The sequence below is a fragment of the Hyaena hyaena genome, unplaced genomic scaffold (assembly GCF_003009895.1).
Source record: "Hyaena hyaena isolate Hyena2069 unplaced genomic scaffold, ASM300989v1 scaffold_619, whole genome shotgun sequence".
Lineage (NCBI taxonomy): Eukaryota > Metazoa > Chordata > Mammalia > Carnivora > Hyaenidae > Hyaena > Hyaena hyaena.
Genome location: NW_024081252.1, coordinates 317,431 through 339,532, shown reverse-complemented (window position 1 = coordinate 339,532; position 22,102 = coordinate 317,431). Strand labels below are relative to the sequence as shown.

General features: G+C 42.6%; 1 long non-coding RNA gene across 1 annotated transcript; it reads left to right on the top strand.

Annotated features, from left to right (window-relative positions):
- The first annotated feature begins 1,985 nt into the window (after positions 1 to 1,985).
- On the top strand, positions 1,986 to 20,827 carry LOC120248995. Its single transcript, XR_005532735.1, has 4 exons — positions 1,986 to 2,293; positions 4,561 to 4,688; positions 6,261 to 6,327; positions 20,715 to 20,827. It is a non-coding gene; the product is annotated as an uncharacterized LOC120248995 (long non-coding RNA).
- The last annotated feature ends 1,275 nt before the right edge of the window (positions 20,828 to 22,102 follow it).

Sequence of the window (22,102 nt, the reverse complement as noted above, 5' to 3'; positions counted from 1 at the left end):
TTTTTTTTCTGCTGTGGGTTAGTTTCTTCTGCTCCCCAGGCTATCTGGTGAATTCTGGACGCCTGGTAATTACCAGTCCAGCTAATTTCAGATACTGACTAGATGTCTCTGAATCTTGATTTCACGTTCCCAGGAGTGAATCTGATTGGCCTGGGCAAGGCCTATTCATCCCTGGTCTAGTAAGAAATGGTAGTGAGTAGGGCCACATGGTTCCCACCCCATCCCACAGACTGGGGGATGTTTCTAGATGCACTAACTCTTGGAAGCTGGCAGATGACTGGTTTAGTAGTTGCCTTGCCCTGCTGAGTCTGGAAGAAGAGACCAATCCACAGAAGGGATGAAAGTGAGCTGGCGGCACAATCTTAAACTCCAGAGCCTGGGTAGGAGGAAATGTGTATGTAGAATTTATAGGACGAATGGATTCCCTGGTCCTAGCCAGGTGGTTTTTATGGAGTGGTATTTGGGGAGGATTTAGGAGAAACTCTTCCCATTGAGGCCTGAAGTTCCCTGGGCACTAGCCTTGTAACATTTGCCATTCTAATGAGAATGTTGAGTATTAATAAATGTAAGACCTTAGTTCTTGAGCAAGGCATGCTGAGGATCACTGCACTCTTTCCTGTAAGATAACTGTAAATGTACCCTAGGGAGAATGAGTCACATATGCAAACCTCTGTCTTATTTTAGTGCTCCTCTTAGACCTTCTATTGAATTGTGTTTTTCACGAATCCCCTGATTCTCAGAGAATGGTCTCCCACTGACCACATCAGAATTACCTGGGAACTTGTTAGAAATGCAGATTCATGCTCCCTACCCCAAACCTACAGAAGCTTTCCCAGTAAGTCGCATGTTGAAGCTGGGAAAGCCATTGTCTTTATCTGTTCAGGGAGAGGCTTGTCCCTTGGTCCAAAGCTTCATAGGATATAACTCTGTGAATGCTTTTCTGAGCAAAGCCTTTGAGATTAAGCCCTGAGGAGGCTTTGAGTAGATATTGCCATTAGTTCCAACGATTGCTTCTCTCAGCCTTAGGGAAAGTTACAATTTCTCAAAAGACGGTGGCCTGGGAACTCCTTTTAGAGGCTCAGCTTAAGAAGGTGACAGTGCTCTCTTTATCCTTCAGAAGAATAAGTGATGTCAGCATGAGATTCACTCTAAGACAGTGGACATTTTCCCCTGTAGGCAGAGGTGGTGTGTAAAGCACTCTGAATTGAATTACAATGGACCAGTGTCAAATTTCAGCCTTTATTTGTAAGTGGAGGGGAAAGGAAAAGACTGATTCAGTACCTGCATCCCTTTATCTCACTGGATATGACCCACAAGGTAGGTAGATGCTATCATCCTTGAAGAAAAGTGACATTGTTTGACCAATTGCTAGCATGTGCTAAAATGGGGACTCAGACCTGGACAATTATACGCCAATAACCAAACCTGTAACTCCAGCGCTACAACATTTGCACCTGGCACTGAGTTGCTTCGTTTCCCCCCTTCTCTTTTCCCTTCTCCCCATCCCCAGACCCTGCCCTGCACTGCCGAGCACTGAGCTTCCTCACCTCAGGGGAGAAGAGTGACATAGAGCTTCCAGGTTTTTGGGCTCCCACCCACTAACTTTGGGGAGTGTTGGAATACAGAGGGATTTACCTCTCCCTGCAGCAGCCCTATCCAGACTGGAAGTTAAGAACAGTGCACTCTGTGTAAGGTTTTTTAGGTAAGTAAAAAAAAGACTCCAAGGCAAACTGGTCCACATCCATCCTCGGGCGAGGTTCCGCGACTCCAGAGAGGGGGGTCGGGGAGGTCGCGCCCGGGTTGGGTGGTGAGGGGTTTTATAACCTGTTAGTGGGGGTGGGGGAAGTTCAGATAACAGGGGCGGTCTCTTGACTGGAAAGTCCCCGGTTGGAAGGTTTAAATTTCTGTTTCCCGCCGATATTGTAACGGCCACCGATGTAGTGGTGGGAAGGTCAGCCTTCTTAAGGAAGTCTGCCATTCTGTGGCATCTCTGCCCTACCTCTCAGCCGGCCCAGCACTCTGCGGGTCTGGGAAAGAGGTGTCCTGTGTCCTGCTCCCTGGGCTCAGTGCCAGGAAGGGAGTAGCGGGGGAGCCCCCGGGGCATCCGGCTTGTTGGAGAGGCAGGGCAGGCCACAGAGGGTGCCCCACTCAGTCAGAAGCAAGGGGGAGGTTGCTGGGCCTGAAGAAGCTGAGCGTGAAGCCCTGGAGGAATCCCATGCAGACCTGACCCCACTCCCAGCACCTTGGTCCACGGAGTCTCCACCGTGAACCTGGCACGATCCTGGTGTTATTTGTGAGTAAACCGTGTGTATTGGCAGTGGTGGTGGAGGTAGAGTCGGGAGTACTGTATTGACTGAAAATAGGTTTCTGTCATCTTAGTAGAGTAAAAACTCAAAATACAAGTTTAGCTGAGTTATAAAAATAAAAGAGGGGCACCCGAGTGGCTCAGTAAATTAAACCTCTGACTTCGGCTCAGGTCACCATCTGTTTGTGAGTTGGATCCTTGCACAGGGCTCTGTGCTGACAGCTCAGAGCCTGGAGCCTGCTTCGGATGCTATGTCTCCCTCTCTCTCTGCCCCTCCCCTGCTCGTGCTGTCTCTGTCTCTCTCAAAAATAAACATTAAACAAAAAATAAAAGAAATTATGTTTCTTGCACACATGAGTGCATGAACTGGGAATCGTAGCCTCTACACATACTTGGCTCATCTTCTTCTCTCAATGACCCGTGAGGTGAGCGGGGCTCTCCAGGGCCCCTTTTGTCACTAGTCATTGTACAGCATTTAGCTATAAAGTCTGTCACATCTGCCCTCCTTTTGCAAAAAATGCTTTTTCTCTAATGGTTTGGGTGCCTGACATTCACCTGTCTGCCACTAGGTGGGGTTATAAATCGCAGGATACTTGGGGTCTTGCTGGGGTGTGTTGGAGATTGTGGGATAAGCTGATTAAAATGACAAGAAGAAGGGTGACTCACTTCTACTTGGTGGTCATCAATAGCGCTCTCTTCTTTCCCTGTCAGAGCACTTAGTGCTCTTTATTGTGCTAACCTGGGTTTTCAAAATTACAGAAGTAATGAATGCTACTTTGCAAAGTTTAGAAGTTGGTCAATTTAAACCATCCTTGTTCTACTCAGAGATTCACTGATAACAGTTTGGTCTGTATCCTTCTTTTCTGTTTTTCCTCCTTTGAGTTTTCTGCATACACATTCACATGTACATTCATGTACATTCATGCCTGCATAGGTCCATCCGCATATCCTCATACACAGATATGCCCAGTATATACATCGTTTTCCTACTTGCTTGTTTTCTCTTAGTGCACTTGTGTGTATGTATATATATACACAATATATATATATATATATTTTTAAATATTATTTATTTATTTTTTAGAGAGAGACAGAGAATGAGCCAGTGAGGTGCAGAGAGAGAGGGAGACACAGGAGTATGGAGCCCGAAGTGGGGCATGTGCTCACCTGATGCGGGGCTCGAACTCACATACTGTGAGATCATGACCTGAGCCAAAGTCAGATCCTTACTGACTGAGTCGCTCAAGTGCCCTCACTTAGCCTATTTTATTAACATTTTCTCAAGTCAGTACAGATAGATGCCTCATATTTATTGACTCCCTAGCAATCTATGGTATAAACGTACCCTAATATTTTAAGCCATCCTTTTTTCTTCTCCTGTTTGCTTCCTCTCTCCCTGCCCTTCTTTCTTTTTTCTTTTCTTTCTTTCTTTCTTTTTTTTTTTTGCTATTACTAACAAGGTTGGAATGAATATTTTTAGACCTATAGCCTTCTGCCCTTGCATTGGTATCTGCTGTTTTAGCGTAGTTTGTTTTCTTTTGCTGGGTCCTAAGTTACAAATTTCCATAGCTTCTGCCAGAATTGCTCTTCATAAAGGTTGTACTATTTTAAACTCCCCCCAACAGAGTCACAAAGAGCAATGTTTCTAAATCCTGCTTTGTACTTAACTGTTTAATAACCATAGGAAACTTGTAAGACCCCCTGAGGACAGGGATCTGCCAGCCGGGGGCCTCAGCGCTTAGCACAGCACCTCCCCACTGCAGTGTTCAGTCCGTGGGCATCTGCGTAAGTGAAAGAGAAGGTGCAGGATAAACACCTGCCAAGAACTCAATCTTAAAATTACCCTTGGGAGGGGCGCTTGGATGGCTCAGTCAGTTTAAGCGTCCCATTTTGGCTCAGGTCATGATCTCACGGTTTGTGGGTTCGAACCCCACGTGGGTCTCTGAGCTGACAGTGTGGAGCCTGCTTGGGATTCTCTCTCTCCTTCTCTCTCTTCCCCTCCCTCACTCTCTCTCTGTTTCTTTCAAAATAAAAAAGATGAAAACAAAAAAGTGATGCTTTGGGGAAAATTTTAAAACAAGAAATTTAACTGAAAGGAAAAACATTTCATCTTGCAGGATGATAATTTCCTAAATTCACTTGGGATGGTGAAATTAAAAAAAAATCTGTTGTTTTATTTCATAATTTTAGTCTCTTGCTTGGGCTTGATGCCAATACAAAGAGGAGGAAAAAAACCCCAACTTTGGCTTTTCCAGGTGTGTTCGATGGGGATAATAAATGTGGAAGGGGTGCAGACATGAGCTTCCTCTGGGAGACTGGCCATTCCCTCTGTGACGCCCTGGCAATCCCGCCAGCGCAGGACCTGGATCAGATGTCCTACTAAGTATGACGCATACTGTCAAGGCATGGCTGAGAGGCAGTGGGCGGGGCTGGTTTGTGGCAGAGAGGGCCTGGCTTCTGTCCTGCCTGTTCTGCTCTGTGACCTTCGGCAAGTCACTTTGCCGCCGAGGGCTTCGGTGCCCTGGCTTCCAGAGGCAGTGCCTGCCTCTCCGCAGGTCATAAATTATAGCGTGCTATGCAAACGTGACATGTTAGTTGCAGACTCACTTGCTGGCGACCTCTTGGGAAGATTCGACATAAACAGGTAAGAAGTTCAGTGGGAAAAGTGAGACAGCCATCGATTCTGAAGGAGAACAGTGCTCCATGGGCCACTGGAGAGAATATGTTAGGTGACCGGATGGAGAGATTAAGAGGAGACTGGAGGGCAGGGTGGGCCCTGAGGATTGAAGCCTCCAAAGGAGAGACGGTCCCAGCCGGCCTTTCAGGGACATGGAAGGACCTTCCCTCCACCTCACAAGGACCTGTCTCCTTGGGGCTGCTTTGGCTTGATTTGCTGTGCTGTTAACCTTTGCTCAGCCCCAGGCTGTGTTTAACCTCGGGCCATGGGCAGGGGGAGAAGGTCACAACAAATTTAGTGGGAGGCATTTTAAGTGCCTTAAAGCCATAAATCCTCATGTACCTCGAGCCTGCCCAGGCCTCCCCAAACCTGGGAATTCAATTTTGTGCAGTGCACACAGTTTGCCAAGCACGCTAAGTCACCAGGAGAACAGCCTGATATATTGCTGTGGGGAAAAAAATGGCCGTGTCCCTTTCTTCATTCAAATTAACACCTTTTCATACTGGGCTGACAGGTGACTGATCACCTGAGAATACATCCTGGCTTCAAGTGATCTGATAGCTCTTTCTTCTCTGTTTCTCCATCTTTATTTTCATGCCTTAGAAAGTCAGGGGAAAACATTATTATTATTATTATTGCTATAGAATTAGTACCTGCTTCTTAAGTCCTAAGCCCTGGGGCCTGGCATATGGTAGGCATTAATAAATGATGAACGAATAAATGACTAGATTTGGTTGATGTCTGCAGGCTGCCCTGTTTCCTTCCCAGAGGATCAGAGGAAGCTTTTGCTTTGTTTCATTTTTTGCCTTTTTTTTTTTTTTGCATGGTGGACACTGTTCTCATGTCAGTGTGTGGGTGCACTGCTCTGACACCCCTCGGAGGAGGTGGAGGACTTGTCCCAGCTGCTGGCAGTGCTGGTGGCCCCTTGCGGGACTGCCTGAGTTGTGGAGAGTCCTCTTGCCTAAGGTGGGGCCTTCCTTGGGGTGACCCATATTCAGCGATTGAGCCATACGGGGTTACAAACACCCACCCAATTTTCCCAGCCCCACTGGGGACAATTCTGAAGGGTCAGTTTAGCTCTGCATCTGTCCCCATGGGGCTGGCTCTTGTTGGGCCACATCACAGCTCCACTGCCTCCCCCTTCCTACTCCTCCTTTCCCTTCCACAGATGTTGACCTCAGGAGCACTCCTCCATAAACCTCCTGTGCTCTACACTCCGTTTTGAAATCTGCTTCCTGTGGAGCCTGACTTGTGATGCTTTGTTCTGTTTTTAAATAGATTCTACTCTGACCTTCCTCCTCATTGGCAGTAATAGCAGTTGGCATTCACTGAGTGCACATATGAGGTAGGTCTCGCTGCCTCCTTTCACCCCATCTGAGAGCCCGAGGGCAGAGGGCCCTGCTAGAATCTGCATGTTACAGGCAGGGAAGTGAGGCTCAGGGTTCAGTGACTCATCCAAGGTCACAGCTAGTAAGCCAGTAAGTGCTAGAGCCAGAGCTTGAACTCAATTGGATTCTAGAGCCCCTGCTCTTTAACTACTCTGCTGTCCTTCTAGCGCCCCTGCTGGTAACTTTAGATAAACGCAAGGAGAGTAGTGTGATGACCCCAGGTGAACATTTCCTAAAAGGTTATGGAGGACTCAGATGCTTTTTGTTAAAAGGGTTCTGGAGTCAAATAGGCAGGAAATATTTCATGTCAGGGGTCCTCTGTGCAGTTCACCAAGTGCATCAGTGTAACAGGAGCTCTGAGAAGTCCTACTGTAGGAACACCTGGTGATGTTTTCCAAATTTACTTGTCCACAAAAAACCGTGGTGTTCTGGGGGGGGGGTCGGGGGGAGGGGAGGAAGGTAGGAAACACTGGTCTGGACCTTAAATGCTTATTTTACTTTATGGGGGGGATTGGTTAATGTTTGCTGGTTTACCTTTTCTAGTCCTGTCTAATCACTATGCTACTAAACGAGTTGTTTCAAAGCTGTAAAATAGAAGTTGTTTGTTACCTCATGAAACTCACATTGTGATCAGATGAGAAACGAGATACAAAACCTTTGAAAATCATTTATTACTGTACAGATGCCAGGGGTTTTAAAGGTATTCATATTTTCAGATTCAGAAACGTTAGGTGGTTGATCTATCAAAAGCCATCCCTCATATAAAGTCTAGCTTTGGAAAAATTTCTGAGGGGAATCTGGTTTACACGTATGTGTATTAACTATTTGAAAGAATTATAATTAGAACACATATGATTAATGCATTAAAGTTAGGTCATTGCTAAAATGGGAAATACTTATTCTTCAAATAATTTTCAGCATGCTTTGTGTGCCAATGCAAACGTTGCTGGGAACATGAGTAAGTGTACATTATGGATTTGTACATTACTGTATATAGCACAGAGGACAGATATATGCCGTATATTTTCCTTCTCCACCTGGCCATGATCATTGCAAGACTTTGCTAATCAAGACTTTGCTAATTACACTTTTTTCTTTTTTCCAGTTTTTAGAGAGAGAGAGAGTATGAGTGGGGGAGAGAGGCAGAGGGGGAGAGAGAGAGAGAGAGAGGGAGAGAGAATCTTAATCAGGCTTCACACCTAGTGCTGAGCCAGATATGGGGCTCAATCCCATGACCCTGAGATCATGACCTAAGCTGAAATCAAGAGATGGGCACTTAACTGACTGAGCCAACTGGTGCCCCAGTTTACACTTTTTTTTAAAGTTTATTTATTTATTTTGAGAGAGAGAGCACAAGCAGGGGAGAGGACAGAGAGAGGAAGAAAGAGCGAGAGACAGAGGGAGAATGTGTGAGAGGCAGAGAAAGAGGGAGAGGGAGGATCCCAAACAGCCTCTTTCAGCACAGAGCCCAGTGCAGGGCTCTAACTCACAAACTGTGAAATCATGTCTTGAGCTGAAACCAAGAGTTGAACATGTAACTGACTGAGCCACTCAGGTGCCCCTAATTTACCCTGGTAACCACTGAGCCCAGATGCAGGCTGAGAGTTGTCCCTGTGACCCCCTAGGGCAACCACCACTAACTGATCAGTGGCACGTGATGCAAAACCTGTGTCTACAGAAACATGATTTATAGTGTCTAGACCTGCATACATAAAGAGCATGCACCAAGTGAGTATGTGACAGGTGCCAATATAATTGTACAGTCAGAGTATGCAGTACATATCTGGGCGAGGGTAGCCAGGGAGGGCTTCCTAGAAGAGGCAGGAACTAAACTGGGTCCTGAAGGATGGCAGGGACATGGATGGTGATCAGGATAGGGGAGGGTATCCCAGGACACCCAAAGGAGAGGTAAGTCCCAGATACCCAAAAGACAGCCTGAGTCTAAAACTTTGGCGGATGGTTTCATTGCTGAGTGTGGGCATTGCTGTTTCCTTACCCTAGATTCTAGAAGACTGATACATTTCAGAGTCACTTTGACCTTCTGATTGGCTGCCAGACTCCAGATTGTGATTTCGGTCTGTTGCCGAGTCAGAGACAGAGAACCCAAATTCCAGGTGCCCATAAATTACTTCTAGTTATTGCAATGACAAAAGGCCTCTTCGAAGGTGACTTGCTCACTCCCTGTTTTATAGCCTCATACATCAAAGAGGAAGATGGAGCTGAGTCAGTTACTGTGAGGAAATCCAGACTGCAGGAGAAACGGGTGGCAACTGTCTGCGAAATTGAGCACTTTCTGTCAAAACTTAATTAAATTAGCCTCAATTCTATAAATAATAGAGTGGGTCTCCCGCCCCCAGCCCTCTGGACCCCCCTCGATGTCTCCCTCTTTCTCCTGAAAAAACAGAGTTCTGAGTGTGTTGCACGAGGAAACAGTTTGTAAAAATTAGGCAGCGATGAGTTTAATTTGAACTTTGTGTTAATTTACAGAAGCAGAATGTGCTTCAGGTTGAAGGGGCGGTGACCTGTGAGATGTGCGACACGCTTGGTCAGGTCTAAAGGAAAGACAACTGAACAGGATGTGGGGACCTGGGAATCTTGGCCCTCAGTTCTAGGCAGCAGCTCTGTGATGTTGGGCAGAGCTCTTTCCCTTTGGCTCCTCAGGTTCCCGGTCCAGATTCCATTTAAGGCTTTGTATCAGCCAGGTTTATTTCTCATCCGTGCCACATGCCCACTGTGGGTCAGCATGGGCTCGTTTCCACGTCTCCTTGCTCTGGGGCTCAGGGGACATGTGGCGGCTGCAGTGTGCTGTGATGGAAAGTGACAGAGGAGAGCACTCTGGGGGAGGGAGGTGTCTCTCACTGGCAGTCACATGGCCCGAGAGTGACAGGTGCCATGTCTTCTCACAGTTCCTTTCACAATTCCTTCTAGGCCCCATATAAGCACAGGGGGCCAGAGAGTACATGTAGTCTGTCACACCGCATACCTGGCATTTGGTGAACAGCGCTAATGGATGTCCTAGGCCTCTCCCAACACTGACATTTCAGAATTCTCTAATTTTCCTCAAAATCTGAGTTTTCGTTTCTACATTTCACTTTGATTAGGATTCTTGTCCACTCATTTTCATCCACCAAGTGCTGGCTGATCATGCTTTACTTTCCTCAGGAATGGCGGGGCGCCTGGGTGGCTCAGTTAGTTGGGCTTCTGAATTTGGCTCAGGTCATGATCTCATGGTTTATGGGTTTGAGCCCCGTGTTGGGCTCTGTGCTGACAGCTAGCTCAGAGCCTGGAGCCTCCTTCTGATTCCGTGTCTCCCTCTCTCTCTCTGCCTTAACCCCTGCTCACGCTCTGTCTCTCTCCCTCAAAAATGAATAAATATTAAAAAAATTGAATTTCCTCAGGAATGGGTATACTTTTTCTTTTTCTTTTTTTTTTTTTTTAACATTTATTCATTTTTGAGAGACAGAGAGAAAGAACATGAGCAGGGGAGGGGCAGAGAGAGAGGGAGACACAGAATCAGAAGGAGGCTCCAGGCTCTGAGCTGTCAGCACAGAGCCTGATACAGGGCTCGAACTCACGAATGGCGAGAACATGACCAAGCCAAAGTCAGACATTTAACCGATTGAGCCAGCCAGGCACCCCATGGGTCTACTGTCCCTTTATGTTTCTACCAGGCTGTGATCCTGGGTAAGTGTCCTGTGATCCAGTTTTCCCATCTCTGCAACACGGATAATAAAGGTGCTCTCCCAAATAAGGTTATTCTGAGAATGAGCTAAGTTAGAATGCAGTGCTCAAAAAATTTCAGACATTACTGAGGAAAACTATACAGTCTGGAGGCTGTAAGTGCCAGCTGTGGAGTTAGACTGTCTGGCTTTGTATCCCTGCACTGCCTCTTACAAGCCATGGGGCTGGGGATGGGCTAGTTTTCTTACCTGTCAAGTGGGGATAGTGTCTACCTCATGGGAATTTTGTGAGGATTCCACGAACTGTATTCCCAAAGCATTTAGAATAGTACAGAGCACTTAATAAGTGCTTGGAAATATTGGCCCAATTACTGGATATATAGCACTTGGCACCACTAAGTGTGTGTGTGTGTTTTAAAGAAGCCTCTAGCCTTTAAAGGTTGAGGCTCCCCAGGGTTCCATGGATTTCAAGGTTGATGCTCCAAGCTTTCTCTCCTTAAGTTTGTTTGTTCTCACGGCATCAACTTCCACCTGCTCACTGATGGCTTCCAGAGAAGCAGCTTTTTGTTTTTGTTTTTTATGTTTATATTTGAGAAAGAGAGAGAGAGAGAGAGAGAGAGACAAAGTGTGAGTAGGGGAGGCACAGAGAGAGAAGGAGACACAGAATCCAAAGCAGGCTCCAGGCTCTGAACTGTCAGCACAGAGCCCAATGCGGGGCTTGAACTCCCTAGCCTTGAGATCATGACCTGAGCCGAAGTTGGACGCTGAACCGAGTGAGCCACCCAAGCACCCCCAAAGACACATCTTTACCCCTACCCCTCTCCATGTCTGCTGGATATCTCATGGCATCCCACATTTTCGGAAGTGAACTCGTTCTTTCCCTCTGTTGTCATCATACATTTAGCCATCACCTGCTTTTATTTATTTATTTTAAATATTTATTTATTCTTAAAATTCCAATACAGTTAATGTACAGTATTATCTTAGTTTAAGGTGCACAATATAGTAATGCAACAATTCTGTACATTACTCTGTGCTCATCATGACAAGTGTACTCTTAATCCCCTTCACCTATTTCACCCATCCCCCCGTTAACCTCCTCCCTGGTAACTACTAGTTTCTTCTCTATAGTTAAGAGTCTTTTTTTAAAAAGTTTATTTATTTATTTGAGAGAGTGAGAGAGAGAGAACACAAGTATGAGCCTGAGCAGGGGAAGGGGCGGGTGGGGAAGAGAATTCCAAACAGGTGTCAGCACAGAGCCCTGTACAGGGCTCGAACACATGAATGGAGAGACCATGACCTGAGTTGAAAATCAAGAGTCGGTCACTTAACCAGCTGAGCCATCCAAGTGCCTCTGTTTTTGTTTCTTAAATTCCACAAATGAGTGAAATCATATGGTATTTTTGTTTCTCTACCTGACTTATTTCACTTAGCATTATACCTCTAATTCCACCCATGTTGTTGCAAATGGCAAGATTTCATTTTTTATGGCCAGGTAATAGTCCATCATACACACACACACACACACACACACACACACACACACCACATTTTATTTATCCATTCATCTACTGATGGGAACTTAGGCTATTGAAAACAATGTTGCAATAAACATAGGCATGCATTTATCTTTTCAAATTAGTATTTTTGTTTTCTTTGGATACTCAGTAGTATCCACAGTGGCTGCCAGTTTGCATTCACACCAACAGTGCACAAGCTTTCCGTTTTCTCTACATCTTCTCTAACACTTGTTTCTTATGTTTTTGATTTAAGCCATTCTGACTTATGTGAGGTGATATCTTATTGTGGTTTTAATTTGCATTTCCCTGATGATAAGTAATGTTGAGTATCTTTTCATGTGTCTGTTGGCTATCTGTATGTCTTTTTTTATTAAAAATTTTTAAAAAATATTTATTTTTGAGAGAGAGAGAGGGAGACAGAGTGTGAGTGGGGGAGGGACAGAGAGAGAGAGAGGTGAGACACAGAATCTGAAACAGGCTCCAGGCTCTGAGCTGTCAGCACAGAGTCCGATGTGGGACTCAAACTCATGAGCTGTGAGATCACGACCTGAGCTAAAGCTGGACACGTAACTGACTGAGCCACCCAGGTGCCCCTATTTGTATGTCTTCTGTGGAAAAATGTCTGTTTGTGTCTTCTGCCCATTTTTAATTGAATTATTTGTTTTTTGGTGTGTGTGTGTGTTGAGTTGTGTAAGTTCTTCATATATTTTGGATATTAACCCCTTATCGGATATATCATTTATAAGTACTTTCTTCAGTTCAGGGGGTTGTGTTTTTGTTTTATTGATGGCTTCTTCTGCTGTACAGAAGCTTTTTATCCTTTTTTATTGTTAATCATGTAGTCCCAGTAGTTTAATTTGCCTTTTGTTTCCCTTGCCGTAGGAGGTATATCTAGAGAACTATCTCTGCAACTGAAATCAGAATTACTGCCTGAGCTCTCTTATAGGAATTTTATGGTTTCAGGCCTCACATTTAGGTCTTTAGCCCATTTTGAGTTAATTTTTGTGCATGGTGTAAAAAAGTGGTTCAGTTTTACATCCTTTTGCATGTAGCTGTCCGGTGTTCTGAGCACCATTTGTTGAAGAGACTGTCTTTGTCCCATTGCATATTCTTGCCTCCTGTGTTGTAGATTTATGAATACATTGTGGATTTATTTCTGGGATCTCTATTTTCGTTCTATTAATCCATGTGTCTATTTTTGTGCCAGAACCATACTGTTTGGATTACTATAGCTTTGCAGTATATCTTGAGATCTGTGATTGTGATGCTTTTAGCTTTTCTTTTTCTAGATTGCTTTGGCTATTCACGGTCTTTTGTGGTTCCATAAAAACTTTATTAAGTGTTAAAATTCTGTGAAAATCTGCTGTTGGTATTTTGATAGGGATTGCATTAAATCTGTAGATTGCTTTGATTTGTATAGACATTTCAATAATACTTGTTTTTCCAATCCAGGTGTATGGAATACCTTTTGATTTGTTTGTGTCCTCTTTAATTTCTTCCATCAATGTTTTATAGTTTTCAGAGTACACATCTTTCACCTCCTTGGTTAAGTTTATTCCTAGGTACTTTACTCTTTATGGTACAATTGTAAATGAGATTGTCTTCTTAATTTTTCTTTCTGCTACTTCTATATTAGTGTATAGAAATGCAACAGATTTCTGTATATTGATTTTGTACCCTGTGACTTTATTGAATTCATTCATCAGTTCTATTAAGTTTTTTTGGTGGGTCTTTAGGGTGTATATAGTATCATGTCATCTGCAAATAGTTAATGTTTTACTTATTCCTTGCTGATTTGGATGCCTTTTATTTCTTTTTGTTGTGTGATTGCTGTGACTGGGACTTCCAGTACAATGTTGAATAAAACTGGTGACAGTGGACATCCTTGTCTCGTTCGCAGTCTTAGAGGAAAAACTCTCAGTTTTTCACCATTGAGTATCGTGTTAACTGTGGGTTTTTCACACATAACCTTTAGTGTGTTAAGGTTTGTTCCTTCTAAACCAGCTGTGTTGAGAGTTTTTACCATGAATGGATGTTATACTTCATCAAATGCTTCTTCTGGATCTATTGAAATGATTATGATTTTTATCCTTTCTCTTACTGATGTGATGTATCATAATGATTGATTTGTGAATATTGGACCACACTTGCATCCCAGGAATAAATCTCACTGGATTGTGCTGAATGATTTTTTAATGTATCGTTGGATTTGGTTTTGCTAATATTTTGTTGAGGACTTTTGCATCTGTGTTTATCAGAATTATTGGCTTGTACTTTTCTTTTTTGTAGTGTCTCTATCTGGTTTTGATACCAGGGTAATGAGGGCCTCATGGAATGAATTAAGAAACTTTCCTTCCTCTTCTATATTTTGGAATAGTTTGAGAAGAACAGGTTTGACTCTTTTTTTAATGTTTGGTAGAATTCACCTATTAAGCCATCTAGTCTTAGACTTTTGTTTGTTGGGAGTTTTTTGATTACTGATTAAATCTCATTGCTAGTAACTGGTCTGTTCAAATTTTCTATTTCTTCCTGATTCAGTTTTAGGAGATTGTATGTTTTTAGGAATTTACTCATTTCTTCTAGATTGTCCAGTTTGTTGGCATATATTTTTTCATAATATTTTCTTATAATCATTTGTATCTCTGGGGTGTCAGTTGTTATTTCTCCTCTTAAATTTCTGAATTTTATTTACTTGAGTTCTCTCTCTCTCTCTCTCTCTCTCTCCCTCTCCCTCTCCCTCTCTCTTTTTTGATGAATCTGGCTAAAGATTTATCGTTTTTGCTCATCCTTTAATAGAGCCAGCTCCTGGCTTCATTGATCTCTTTTATTTATGTATTTTAATCTCTATTTCATTGATTTCTGCTCTAATCTTTCTTTAAAAAATTTTTTTTAATGTTTTATTTATTTCTGAGAGAGAGAAGGAGAGAGAGACTGCATGAACAGGGGAGGGTCAGAGAGCGAGAGGGAGGCACAGAATCCAAAGGCAGGCTCTGGGCTTTGAGCTAGATGTCAGCACAGAGCCCACTGCAGGGCTCAAACCCACAAACTGTGAGATCATGACCTGAGCCGAAGTCAGACACTTAACCTACTGAGCCACCCAGGAACCCTGCTCGAATCTTTCTTATTTCCTCTCTTCTGATTTTGGGTTTTGTTTGTTGTTCTTTTTCTAGTTCCTTTAGGGGTAAGTTTAGGTTGTTTATTTGAGATTTTTCTTGCTTCTTGAGATAGACCTGTATTGTTATAAACTTCCCTCTTAGAACAGCTTTTGCTGCATCCCAAAGATTTTGGACTGTTGTGTTTGCATTTTCATTTGTCTCCGTGTATTTTTGGATTTCCTCTTTGATTTCTTGGTTGACCCATTCATTGTTTGGTAGCATGTTATTTAACCTCCATATATTTGTGCTCTTTACAGATTTTTTCTTATGGTTGATTTCTAGTTTTATAGTGTTGTAGTTGGAAAAGATGATACAACTTCAGTGTTTTTTGAAATTTTTGAGACTTATTTTGTGGACTAACATGTGATCTAGTTTGGAGAATGTTCCACAGGCATTTGAAAAGACTATGTTTTCTGCTGTTTTTGGATGGAATGTTCTGAGTCTATTAGATCTATCTAGTCCGATGTGTCATTCAAAGCCACTGTTTCCTTGTTGGTTTTCTGTCTCGATGATCTATCCGGTGATATAAGTGGGGTGTTAAAGTCCCCTACTATTATAGTATTACTGTTGATTTCTTCCTTTATGATTGTGAATAATTACTTGATATATTTGACTGTTCCATGCTGGGTGCATAAATATTTACAGTTGTTATATATTTTTGTTGGATTGCTCTCTTTGTGATTATGTAGTGTCTTTCTTGGTCTCTTAGTCTTTGCTTTAAAACCTATATTGTTCATTATAAGTATTGCTATGTTAGTTTTCGTTTCTATTTGCATGATAAATGTTTTCCATCCCTTCACTTTCAATCTGCATGTGTCATTAGGTCTGAAATGAGTTTTTTGTAGGCAACAGATAGATGGGTCTTTTTTATCCATTTTGTTACCTTATGCCTTTCAATTGTTTAGTCTATTAACATTCAAAGTAATTATTGATAGGTATGTACTTATTGCCATTTTGTTACTTGTTTTGTGGTGGTTTTTGTAGTTCTTTACTGTTCCTTTCTTGTTCTCTTTTTTTGTAGTTTGACAATTTTCTTTAGTGAAATGCTTGAATTCCTTTATCCTTATTTTTTTGCATATCTATTATAGACTTTTGGTTTGTGGTTACCATTAGATTTATATGTAATATCCTATTCATATAGCAGTCTATATTAAGCTCATTAGCCACCTACCTTTTTAAATCTATTTTTAGCGTGATGGCTCAGTGGTGGAATTTGAAGCATGGGCCTAAGTTGAAATCATTGCCACATGATTGCTATGTGAACTTGGGCAAGTGACCTAACTCTTCTGAACCCTAACCTCAGAAATGGGGATAAAAACAGTATCTACCTCATAGGCTTACTTTGAAATTGAATGGGGCAATTATGTAAATCACTAAGATAGCACATGGCTCTGCCTTAGTTTAGGCATTTGTTTTTCCCACCCAGATAAATGTAATTGCCCACTAACTCACTGATTTCTTTGCTTCCTCTGGTCTTGCTCACCTCCACTGATTCTTATTTTTACCAAAATTTTCTTTCTAAAGTGTAGCTCTGATCACATCATTCTAGTGGTTAGGACCCTCAAATATCTATTTATTGCCTAAAGGATAAAGGCCAAACTTATCAGCTTCAGGTACCTCAACAAAGCTAAACTATAAATAAATATCTGTTGAATACAAATTCGCTTATTTACCTGTGATCCACCATTGACGTAGGCTGGCTAATGCATGTAGGAGGAGCTGTGGCTGTCCACTAAGGTTTTGAGCAGGACTGGACACTGCACAACTCCAGGGGCCGCTTTTCACATTATATTCTGTTGAATGGCACCACTGGAATCCAGCAATGTTCTCTGGAGTCGAGCAGTGCAGTGGCTGGAAGAATCTTGGATTCTTGTGTAATCTCTTCTTGGGCAAGTCCCTTAATGACTTTGAGCCTTAATTGTCAAATGGAGGTAGCAAGGCCTATACTGCCGTCCTTTACGCTTGTGGGGAGGCTTATGAATGTGAAACGACATATATATTGAGAAGTGATGTCTCTCCCAAATTCTCTTGCTATTATTGTCATCAGCAGTGACTATAGCAGTAAAGACTAAAAAAGAACCTTATCGCCCACAGTTAGTTTCTAAGATAAAAGCCCCATTATGTGCAGTGGGTGTGTGATAGGCCCAAGCATATTATTTATTTATGATTTAAACTACCTTGTTTTTCTTATTTCAACAGCAGTACTCATAATAGCAGAAAATAATAGTCTAGCAAAAAAGAAAATAAAAACATCCATAATCCCACCCACACAGGAGCAACCATTATTAATTCCTTGATATATTTTCTTCTAGAGTCTTTCCCAGGCAAATGTGGTGTAAGTACCATTTTATAGCCTGCTTTTTCCCCCTCACTTAATGTACCACAAACCTCTTTTTGTATTAACAAATACACTTTCATGGTGTGATTATTAATGTATGTATATTATTCTGATGTGAGGCCACACTGTAATTTATTTAACTAACACACTGTTGCTGGCATTTAGGCTAATTCTCACTTTTTCCTGTTAAAAATGGGCTGCAAGGAACATCCTTGTAGCTAAATCTGTGTGCAGTTCCATGCTTATTTCCTCAGGTTAAATCACAGAAGTGGAATTACAGGGTCAAAGAGTAGGCATATTTTTTTTAAAAAGGCTTTTGCAAAGAACTGTCAGTTACCTCTAGTAAGATTGTATGCTCAATTGGATTTTGAAGGTCATTTTTGTCTAATAGTGGAGCGTGCAAAATAAATAAACTTTGAACTTTCAAATGGAATTAGTCTCTGCTGGGTTGTAACATGGGTTTAGTAGGAAATATGAGGATGGTATTAAGTGATAGAGTGATAGGAAAGCCCTGTTAATAGGTTCTAGGCTACTTTCTTTTCTTTACATCTTTTTTAAAATGCTTATTTATTTATTTTGAGAGAAAGTGGGAAGGAGGGAGGAAGGGGGAGAGAGAGAGAGCGCGCACGCGAGAGAGCGAGCGAGCGCAGGGGAGGGGCAGAGAGAGGGAGAGAGAGAATCCCAAGCAAGCACAGAGACTGATGTTAGACTCAAACTCACACACTGTGAAATCTTGACCAGAGCTGAAATCTAGAGTTGGGTGCTTAACAGACTGAGCCACCCAGACGACCCTAGATCTTCTTATTCTTCTTCTTTTAAAATTTATTTAATTATTTTGAGAGAGACAGAGACAGCATGAGTGGAGGAAGAGCAGAGAGAGAGGGAGAGAGAGAGAGAATCTCAAGAACGCTCCACACTGTGAGTGCAGACCCCAACATGGGCTCAAGGTCACAAATCTGTGAGATCATGACCTGAGCTGAAGCCAAGAGTCGAAAGCTTAACTGACTAAACCACCCAGGTGCCCCTAGATCTTAGTTGTTAAAAATTGGGGTATAATTTTTATATAATATAGTATAATTGAGTTTGGTAGAGATGGCTAGAGGTTACACATACATGATTTTCTTCTCCTTCCAAGCATATGCAAGATGACTTTCTCCAATTTTTGTAGTAGTTAGGTTTGGTGACTGAGTCTAGCCAGTGGGCTATGAGCAGAATGATATGGGTCACTTTTGGAGTGAAGGACTTAATTGCCAGTAGGAGACTCCCACCTCTCCTCAGCTCACCCCCAGAGCGCTCTCTTTTCCATGTTGATTGAGGAGTCCCTGTGTTACTAATTGTACACTACAAGATGGTGGGGCTCTTCAACCTGGGTCTGTGCGCATCTTCTTAGGACAATTGCCCTAGAGTTGTAACCTATGTTACATTGTACAGTGGGCTTTGTGTGAGTGAGAAACAACCTTATGCTGAATCGCTAAGATTTGAGGGGTTATTTTTTCAACTGAAGCATAATCTAATTCATTCCAGCTAGTACAGTACATAATTTGGTTCCAGAGCTAAGTTACTAGTCACTTTGCAAACGCTTCTTAGAGTGTCTTTTTTGTGCGGGGCACTGTGGAGGATAGAAGAAAGATAAACTTAATCTCTGTTTGAGAAATCTATACAATTTATGGTTCATCTCTATTCGTTGAATAATGTGTATCTATTGAATGTTACAGATCTCCAGATGCAGTGTATACTCTTTAAAGGGACTTTGTTCATAACAAGCTGGTTCACAAATTAATAAAAGGTGGAACGAACAGCTGCTGTTCTAGCTCTGTCCAGTGCAGTGCAGCCTTCTTCCTCTGGAAGACTTCTGTCCTGCCCCACATGGTTCTAATGGGGTAGACAATTATAGCCTCCACTTCCCCAGCCACTGGAAAAGGCATATAACCTACCTGGAGTGTTTTGAGTTGATGGTGGAAGTGGTAGCTCTGTCCTGTCCCCTGTGTCATAAGCTGTAGGAATTGATCCCTGAGGAGCCTGAGACCATGAGGACAACTCATAGACCAAAGCCAAGATGAAATCAAGAATGTTGAACAGAGAGTGATTCTAATGCTGTTTCAGCTCTGGATCCTGACTAGCTGGAGGCCAGTAACACCTGTGTGCCTTCAGATGGGTCAGCCAAGACCTCCCCTTTCTTTTTTTTTCTTTTTTTTTTTTTGTTTAAACTAATTTCAGCTGGTTTCTGTCTCATCCAGTAGAATTCTCATTAATTTAACAAATATTGTATTTGTTGACAAAAACCAACCGCATGCTGATAACTACCAACATTTATTAAAAGCTTTACATATATAATCTCATTTAATCCTGATAGCAATCCCAAGAAATTGATATACTTATTAATGTCATTCCCACTTTACAGAGGAAGAGAATAAAGCTGGCCAAGACAGATCACTTGCCCAAGGTCACACAGTTTGTAAGTGTTAGGACAAGAATGAAACCCAGGCAGCCCAGCTCCCAAGCTCGCAAGCTTAGCACTACTCCATGAGCATGAGTTGTTTTTTTTTAATGTTTATTTATTTTTGAGAGAGACAGAATGTGACCCAAGAGGGGGAGAGAGGGAGACACAGAATCTGAAGTAGGCTCCAGGATCCAAGCTTTCAGCACAGAGCCTGATGTGGGGCTTGAACCCACGAACCATGAGATCATGACCTGAGCTGAAGTCGAACGCTTAACCAACTGAGCCACCCAGGCACCCCTGTGAGTCTGAGTTTTAATTTCAAGGTTTATAGGAAATGTTTTCTATTTTTTCCTTCTCTGACATTATTATCTTCAAAGGGTGACAAAATAATTTGTGGCTGGTTTGTAGAAGTATGTATAATTCCTTTTGTGGAAGAGAAATACAAATCCTTATATATATATATATATATATATATATATATATATATATTTCAGTTATATATATATAAAAATATATATATTTCAGTTTTATATATATAAATATATATTATATATTTCAGTTATATATATATAAAAATATATATATTTCAGTTTTATATATATATAAATATATATTATATATTTCAGTTTTAAAGAATCTAGGAAAAACATTTGATTACTTGGTGTAATTCCAGAATCTTTGTTTAGAGGTACTTGAGTTTGGGAAGGTGAGAGATTGTGATAATGACAGTCTTCGATGAATGAATTAATGTTTTCAGCTGAATAAAACCCTCATTTATTTCTGCTGTATTATCCCACATTACCCATGATTTTTATTTTATTACTTTAATGCCTTCTGAATGTCAGGCCAGCTTGGAGAAACCCATGGGTCTTTCTGGTGAACTGGCCACAGGGTGAGAGCGGCAGTTGCTGAGTGGTTTTTAAGACTTTGTTGCAGTAGATGAAGGCGGCTGTCTGCACTCTCCAGTCAAGCATGAAGCAGAAGGGAGGCTGTGGGAGGCAGCCACTCTCACAGGCACTGGCGGCATGGGGGCTGAGGCTGCAAGCATGGTTGTCATTATGCTAATGGCATCTGTGGAGCCAGAGCTAGTGACCCTTTGAGGGAAGCAAGAACTCTTGAAGGTCCATTTGAAGTCTTTGTGCTATCAGTTTGAAGGCTTGTGACACCTGTAGCTGGCATCTACTAATTGATTTTATTTTATGCTCGTGTAGTGAGCATTGCTCCATTAAGGTGCAAAGACCTTGCAGACCTAACAGAAGTTTAAGGAGAGCCAGTGCATTGGAGGTGGCAGTCAAGTGCAAAGACTCGGACTGCGGACTCTGAGACACCCTGCCTGTGTGAGTTCAGGCAGGAGACTTGACCTCTTTGCTTCCCTTCCCTTATCTCCAAAGTAAGGGTGATCATAGTACTGGCCTCCCCCCACCCACAACCAAGGAGGATTCTTCAAAGTATAAAATGAATTAGTACGTGTAATACACTTAGTTCACACTGTATACTTATGCTCCCTAAACAGTAGGGAGAAATCTTCAGAGGGGACTGGTGTTTGCATAGAAAACGGAGCAGTCCTGAGTGAGGCTTGAGTAAGCTCTTAGCAGCCAGGTGACCTTGGACAAGTCACATGTTCTTTCTCCCTCAAAGGCAATGTGGTCACCTGAGAAAGCCTGTTAAGAGATGTCTGGCATATCAGATGTGATTAGTAAATAGTGCTTTTCTTTCTTTCTGGGACTCAGTTTCCCTATCTGTAAAGCAAAGGCATTTGAAGTCTTTTATACTTTAACTGTTTAAGAATTTCAATCTACTTTCAGAGGTCCTGATTAAAAAGGGTCCCCTTTTTGGGACTGGCTAGATGAACCGAAACATCAAGGTAGAGTAGGGTTCCGTCAGGATTAAGGATCACCACCCAGGAGAGTTGCTATCCACTGTCACCCAAGCTATAGAGCAGGGTACTGAGGAATGGGCACAAGGAAGGCACTGGGAGTGCCACATTGCCACTAATTAGTTGTGGGGTCTTCTGTCTCCCAGTCTTCAACTTCCCCCAGTGGAAGAAAACAAGAGGGTTTCTTTTGAGGAGTCTGAGAAGTGGAGGGTGCTAAGGCACTGAGGCGGAGCAGTCTAGCAAATTCAGGAGAAGATGGGGGTTAGCGATGGAGGAGTGCCCCACACCTCACACAAGCTTCATCTATCTCATAGCCCTCTGTGGTGCAAGTTCTGTCATCCCAGTTCGACACAAGAGGAAAGTGAGAGACAGACTCAGGGCCTGTAAGGTCCTACAGTGAGTCAGCAGCAGAATAGGGTCTTAAATCTGGGTCTTCTGACTCCCAGCCCAGGAATCTTTCTCCAAAAGACTGGGTTAAGTGCCAGGGTAGCTGGATACTGATATCAGTCCTGTCCAAAATGGAGTCTTGTAAGCTGGGGACAATACGCTGGTCTCTCCAAGCCTCTGTTTTCTCATCTGTGAAATGGGCATTTTCATGAGAGTGCCTCTAAGGTCCTTTCCACGTCTGAAGTCCTAGAAACCTCCATCTGCCCATCAGACTCACCTCTGTTGCTTTCCAAAGAACAATGTTGAACTTGACAAAGACTCTCCATCAGGCCCCGT